Here is a 7,507-nt window from a genome sequence, read left to right as displayed (position 1 = left end):
TTCCTCCTTCCTCCATCTCCACCCTTCCGCCCGCTGTCTGCCACCCGCCCTCCTCGTCCCCCCTGCCCCACCCGCTGCCGCCCTACGCTGCTCCTCCTGGCTGCTCCGCGCGGCACTTGTTCCTAACCTCGCTGACCAGCGACCAGAGTCACCGTCCCTGCCTCAGCCCCGGGCCCCGGCCGGCGGCCGCCGTTCCCGACTGCTACGCAGTGCTGCTGCTGTCCTGCTGCCTTTCTTTCTGCTGCGCCAAGATTGGGTAAAGTTTTTGTGCCAAATTGATGCGTTTGAGTTCCTCTCTCCATTGTATTTCAAGATTGTATAGAAAGGATGAAACTGAACTGATGCAGTGTTGTGTCAACAGTTCTTTATGTCGTAGAACTAGAAGAATTTTACCGGGAAAAAAATTATGTTCACCAAATTTTTCTGGCCTGGGGTTTCATATGAAGTGTTAACTGAATTTGTGATAGTCAATGTAGCTCCTATTGTTGTCAGTTCCAGAGAATAATCCTTTGTGATGAATCTCTACTGTGAATTGGCCATCAAAATCACCTACAATTCAGAGAAAATCTTCAGTTAACAGTGCTTAAAACAGATAAGATGTTCACTTCAAAGTGCCAAAAACAGCATGCATCTACAGTACCATACCAAACTGCCAAAAATAGCAGAGATCTATAATTTACACAGCCAAAATAAATTCAGTTTACAATGCACAACTTCATTTAAGACTCTTGTACATTTCTATTAATATTCTGTCATGTCCAGTCACAAATGATGAATCTAATTGCTGGCTCTTCAATTAACACTTCCTACTCCCACAATAGCAGCAAGCAAACTACTTAAATTTCCTAAATTTCATAAATCAACTAATGTACACACACACTGTCGAAAAATTCAGTTACTAACTGTCCAAAAATACAGTTAGCTACTGTCAAAAAATTCAGTTAGGTACAGTTTCATGAAAATTACAAACTTCTTACCCACAACCAATGTTTTGACAGGAGCAAACATGTTCTAACAATCTAGTACACCGGGTGGTTACTTTTTGTGATATCTGAATATTTTAGTTCAAAAAACAGAGCCCTTTCAAACCCGCTAGACACCATGTACACAGCCACCACTACGGATGAATGCGAAGGGGGTTTCTTACATCTCGGCATCTAATAGACATCCACCAACGATATCAAGACCTAACCAAGACAAGGCACCGCTTCGAGCAACTGACAAAAACCCTGAAGTAAATAGGAGCTACATTGACTATGAAGTTGATTAAACACTGTTTAGCCGAAAGTATGAACTTAAAGCATTCCTAATAGTTGTGACCTAATTATTTTGGCTTTGCTTATGCCAATGTACTACTAGCTAGGACTACCTTGTGGTTATTTATATGTGTGTGTGCACTGGACACAAATCATCAGGTAGAGGTAGTGTGTTTTGTTTAACATTTGGTGGGGGTACTTAATGTGCTATCAGCAAGTGTTCTCCATATGAAATGCCACAAACCACTGCTGTTGTTTTTCAAATGCTTCAGTTCCGCTCGTGTTGTTTTGTGCCGGTGTTCTGTCTATGATTACATTCCTGGTTGATGCAAATCTATGTCCATGAGAAGTGATCACATTTAGGAAGGCATAGCACTGGCCCAATCTGGTGACCAAAACCAAACTTGGATCAGTGATGCTTGCAAGTTGAGGCTACAACATGCAAGTACACTTAAAAGTAAGCCAAAGAGAACATATAGTAGAACTGATCTCTGTATAGTCTGCAGATGTTGTAGAAAGAACTAGATGCAGAGCAATTGACCTTGTCTGTTGCCTTTTTATTTCGCTGAAAATTTCACACAGCAAATAAATAAATGAAGAGCAACAAGTTTTACTATTTTCCCACAATCTCAAGTTTCATACATGTCCTGTTCCTGCATTCTAGTTTGTGCCAGCCAAACGCTACTACCGTTGCATTTCAAGTTTTCACTAATGCTATGCTGTTGTTATAATTGGTTTCATTAATGCTACGCTACACTGTAGGTGTAATTTGCCACCTATGAAAACATATGCTCTTGCATTTATATTCCTGGTACTCATTATTTCCTTGCCTAACAGGAAGGTCTGCTTCTTGCCCTGCTCCACTAGCTGCTTCGGGGAGAGACCCATCGGCGGTAATTATGTTATCCCGCTTAAATCAATTTCTTCTGAAATGTTTCAGTGTTTTGTAATATTGGTGAGTGTTGAGCAACGTGATTGTATTAGGAAACATAGGTTAGACTAGGAAATATTCTAGCTTGCCTTGTATTCCAAGTAGATCATGTACTCCTATATATATGCTCACGAGGCTCAAGCAATACAACAACTATTCCACCAAAACCCTCTCTCCCTTCTAACATGGTATCAGTCTTATCTCGATCGTAAACCCTAGTTGTCACCGCTTCCGCACCCGCGCGCCGCCCCTGGGGCGGTCGGCCTCCATGACCGCCGCCGGGGGCCGCGCCGCCCATACCTAGGGTTCGTCCGCCGGCCGTGTTGGCCGGCTGCCCTAGAGAGTCTTTTCCCGAGCCCTTGGTCTGGATTTTTTCGCTCTCTCGCCGGTCGTTTTGATCGGTGTTTTTCTTTTTTCTTTTCTGATCTATGCTTGATCGGTTTGCGTCGCCCGCCGCCGCTGTCAACACCGAGCGCCTCTACTTCGACACCGGCGCAACCAGCCGGCCTCTCCTCTGACCCGGCAGCCACGCGCGCCGAGGCGGCCCGTTAGGGCCACCCGTCGTCTGCGCGTCGGTCCGCCTGTCGCCCTGCGCCGGCCGTCACCGCCCTGTTCTGACCGGGACACCTGCATCGCCCCGATCCGGCGGCCACGCGCCATGCGATGGCCAATCATAGTCGTCGCTCGCGTGCTGGCCCGCCCAGTAATCCACATCACCCGCCTCCATTGCGTCTGCACGGTGGCCCAGCGGTCTACCTCGCCGGCCTCGTCCTCGGCTGCGTCAGGCTTGTCGGCTGCCTCAACTCGGGCGCCGCTGCTCCGTTGGTCGCTCGGGCCTCGCTGCCCGAGCGCCGGTGTTGCTTTGGCAGCCCGAGAGCCGGTGCTGACAAGCTCGTCCGCACGACGTCTCACGCCGTCCGTCGTCGCCAACTTCATCTCGGACTCCGCGGCCACCACACCTCCACCGAGCGGCATCCCCGACCTTGCGCGTGATCGGCTTGATCACCCGCTCGCCGCGGCGATCCGCCTCATCTACGCCGCGCGATCGACCTGGCCCGTCGGTTACGCGCGCCTCCACAGGTCCCGTGAAGATCATCCCCGAGTTCAGCGCGCCTCTCCACCAATCGAGCATTGGGCTGCCGCTGCATCGCCCCGTCGGGCCACAGCACCGCCGCCCCGTGGTTCTCCTCGTGGCTGCATTGACCTATGCGTCGCCGCTGCGTCGCCCCTTCGGGCCGTAGTGTCGCGATACGCGGTCCCCGCTGTTGGAAATATGCCCTAGAGGCAATAATAAATTGGTTATTATTATTATATTTCCTTGTTCATGATAATCGTTTATTATCCATGCTATAATTGTATTGATAGGAAACTCAGATACATGTGTGGGTACATAGACAACACCATGTCCCTAGTAAGCCTCTATTGACTAGCTCGTTGATCAATAGATGGTTACGGTTTCCTAACCATGGGCATTGGATGTCATTGATAACGGGATCACATCATTAGTGGAGTGATGTGATGGACAAGACCCGATCCTAAGCCTAGCACAAAGATCGTGTAGTTCGTATGCTAAACCTTTTGTAATGTCAAGTATCTTTTCCTTAGACCATGAGATTGTGCAACTCCCGGATACCTTAGGAAGGCTTTGGGTGTACCAAACGTCACAACGTAACTGGGTGGCTATAAAGGTGCATTACAGGTATCTCCGAAAGTGTCTGTTGGGTTGGCACGAATCGAGACTGGGATTTGTCACTCCGTGTAAACGGAGAGGTATCTCTGGGCCCACTCGGTAGGACATCATCATAATATGCACAATGTGACCAAGGGGTTGATCACGGGATGATGTGTTACGGAACGAGTAAAGAGACTTGCCGGTAACGAGATTGAACAAGGTATCGGTATACCGACGATCGAATCTCGGGCAAGTACAATACCGTTAGACAAAGGGAATTGTATACGGGATCGATTGAGTCCTTGACATCGTGGTTCATCCGATGAGATCATCGTGGAACATGTGGGAGCCAACATGGGTATCTAGATCCCGCTGTTGGTTATTGACCGGAGAACGGCTTGGTCATGTCTGCATGATTCCCGAACCCGTAGGGTCTACACACTTAAGGTTCGATGACGCTAGGGTTATAAAGGAAGTTTGTATATGGTTACCGAATGTTGTTCGGAGTCCCGGATGAGATCCTGGACGTCACGAGGAATTCCGGAATGGTCCGGAGGTAAAGAATAATATATAGGAAGTGAGGTTTTGGCCACCAGAAGTGTTTCGGGGGTCACCGGTAATGTATCGGGACCACCAGAAGGGTTCCAGGGTCCACCGGGAGGGGCCACCAGCCCCGGAGGCTTGCATGGGCCTAGAGTGGAAAGGGACCAGCCCCAGAGTGGGCTGGTGCGCCTCCCACCCTTGCCCAAGGCGCAGCTAGGAGGGGAGAGGGGAAACCCTAGGCGCTGATGGGCCTATAGGCCCACCCTAGGGCACGCCCCCTCTCTCCCCCTCTTGGCCGCCCCCTCCAAGTCCCATCTAGGGCTGCCGCACCCCTTGGGTGGGAACCCTAGATGGGGGCGCAGCCACCTCCCCTCCTCCTATAAATAGTGGGGGTTTTGGGGCTGCTAGGGACACGAGAACCTCTTCCTCAAGGCGCAGCCCTACCTCTCTTCCTCCTCGTCTCCCGCGGTGCTTGGCGAAGCTCTGCAGGATTGCCACGCTCCTCCACCACCACCATGCCATTGTGCTGCTGCTGGATGGAGTCTTCCTCAACCTCTCCCTCTCTCCTTGCTGGATCAAGGCATGGGAGACGTCACCGGGCTGTACGTGTGTTGAACGCGGAGGTGCCGTCCGTTCGGCACTAGGATCTCCGGTGATTTGGATCACGACGAGTACGACTCCTTCAACCCCGTTCTCTTGAACGCTTTCGCTTAGCGATCTAAAAGGGTATGTAGATGCACTCTCCTTCCCCTCGTTGCTGGTTTCTCCATAGATAGATCTTGGTGACACGTAGGAAATTTTTTGAATTTCTGCTACGTTCCCCAACAGTGGCATCATGAGCTAGGTCTATTGTGTAGATTCTTTGCACGAGTAGAACACAAGTTGTTGTGGGCGTTCATTTTGTTCAATATGCTTACCGTTATTAGTCCAATCTTGTTTCGACGGTATTGTGGGATGAAGCGGCCCGGACCGACCTTACACGTACACTTACGTGAGACAGGTTCCACCGACTGACATGCACTTGGTGCATAAGGTGGCTAGTGGGTGCCAGTCTCTCCCACTTTAGTCGGAACGGATTCGATGAAAAGGGTCCTTATGAAGGGTAAATAGCAATTGACATATCACGTTGTGGTTTTGCGTAGGTAAGAAACGTTCTTGCTAGTAACCCATAGCAGCCACGTAAAACATGCAAACAACAATTAGAGGACATCTAACTTGTTTTTGCAGGGTATGCTATCTGATGTGATATGGCCAAGAAGAATGTGATGAATGATATATGTGATGTATGAGATTGATCATGTTAATGTAATAGGAATCACGACTTGCATGTCGATGAGTATGACAACCGGCAGGAGCCATAGGAGTTGTCTTTATTTATTGTATGACCTGCGTGTCATTGAACAACGCCATGTAATTACTTTACATTATTGCTAACCGGTAGCCATAGTAGTAGAAGTAATAGTTGGCGAGACAACTTCATGAAGACACGATGATGGAGATCATGATGATGGAGATCATGGTGTCATGCCGGTGACGATGATGATCATGGAGCCCCGAAGATGGAGATCAAAAAGGAGTAAAATAATATTGGCCATATCATGTCACTATTTGATTGCATGTGATGTTTATCATGTTTATGCATCTTATTTGCTTAGAACAACGGTAGTAAATAAGATGATCCCTCATTAAAATTTCAAGAAAGTGTTCCCCCTAACTGTGCACCGTTGCGAAAGTTCGTCGTTTCGAAGCACCACGTGATGATCGGGTGTGATAGATTCTTACGTTCACATGCAACGGGTGTAAGCCAGATTGACACACGCGAAACACTTAGGTTAACTTGACGAGCCTAGCATGTACAGACATGGCCTCGGAACACAAGAGACCGAAAAGTCGAGCATGAGTCGTATAGTAGATACGATCAACATGAAGATGTTCACCGATGATGACTAGTCCGTCTCACGTGATGATCGGACACGGCCTAGTTGACTCGGATCATGTAATCACTTAGATGACTAGAGGGATGTCTATCTGAGTGGGAGTTCATGAGATGAACTTAATTATCCTGAACATAGTCAAAAGATCTTTGCAAATTATGTCGTAAGCTCGCGCTTTAGTTCCACTGTTTAAATATGTTCCTAGAAAAAATATAGTTGAAAGTTGACAGTAGCGATTATGCGGACAGTAGAAAGCTTATGTCCTTAATGCACCGCTTAGTGTGCTGAACCCCAATCGTCGTCTGTGGATGTCGCGAACATTGGACATACACGTTTTGATAACTACGTGATAGTTCAGTTAAACGGTTTAGAGTTGAGGCACCAAAGACGTTTTTGAAACATCGCAGAACATATGAGATGTTTCGAGGGCTGAAATTGGGATTTCAGGCTCGTGCCCACGTCAAGAGGTATAAGACCTCCGACGATTTTCTTAGCCTGCAAACTAAGGGAGAAAATCTCAATCGTTGAGCTTGTGCTCAGATTGTCTGAGTGCGACAATCACTTGAATCGAGTGGGAGTTGATCTTCCAGATGAGATAGTGATGTTTCTCCAAAGTCATTGCCACCAAGCTGCTAGAGCTTCGTGATGAACTATAACATATCAGGGATAGATATGATGATCCTTGAGGTATTCACGATGTTGGACACCGTGAAAGTAGAAATCAGGAAGGAGCATCAATTGTTGATGGTTGGTGAAACCACTAGTTTCAAGAAGGGCAAGGGCAAGAAGGGACACTTCATGAAACGGCAAATCAGTTGCTGCTCCAGTGAAGAAACCCAAGGTTGAACCCAAACCCGAGACTAAGTGCTTCTGTAATAAGGGGAACAGCCACTGGAGCAGAATTACCCTAGATACTTGGTAGATAAGAAGGCTGGCAAGGTCGATAGGAGTATATTGGATATACATTGTGTTAATGTGTACTTTACTAGTACTCCTAGTAGCACCAGGGTATTAGATGCCGGTTCGGTTGCTAAGTGTTAGTAACTCGAAATAAAAGCTACAGAATAAACGGAGACTAGCTAAACGTGAGCTGACGATACGTGTTGGCAGTGTTTCCAAGGTTGATGTGATCAAGCATCGCACGCTCCCTCTACCATCGAGATTGGTGTTA

Source organism: Triticum dicoccoides, chromosome 2B (genome assembly GCF_002162155.2).
Source record: "Triticum dicoccoides isolate Atlit2015 ecotype Zavitan chromosome 2B, WEW_v2.0, whole genome shotgun sequence".
NCBI lineage: Eukaryota > Viridiplantae > Streptophyta > Magnoliopsida > Poales > Poaceae > Triticum > Triticum dicoccoides.
The sequence above is the reverse complement of the archived record's forward strand: the minus strand, read 5'-3'. Positions refer to the sequence as shown.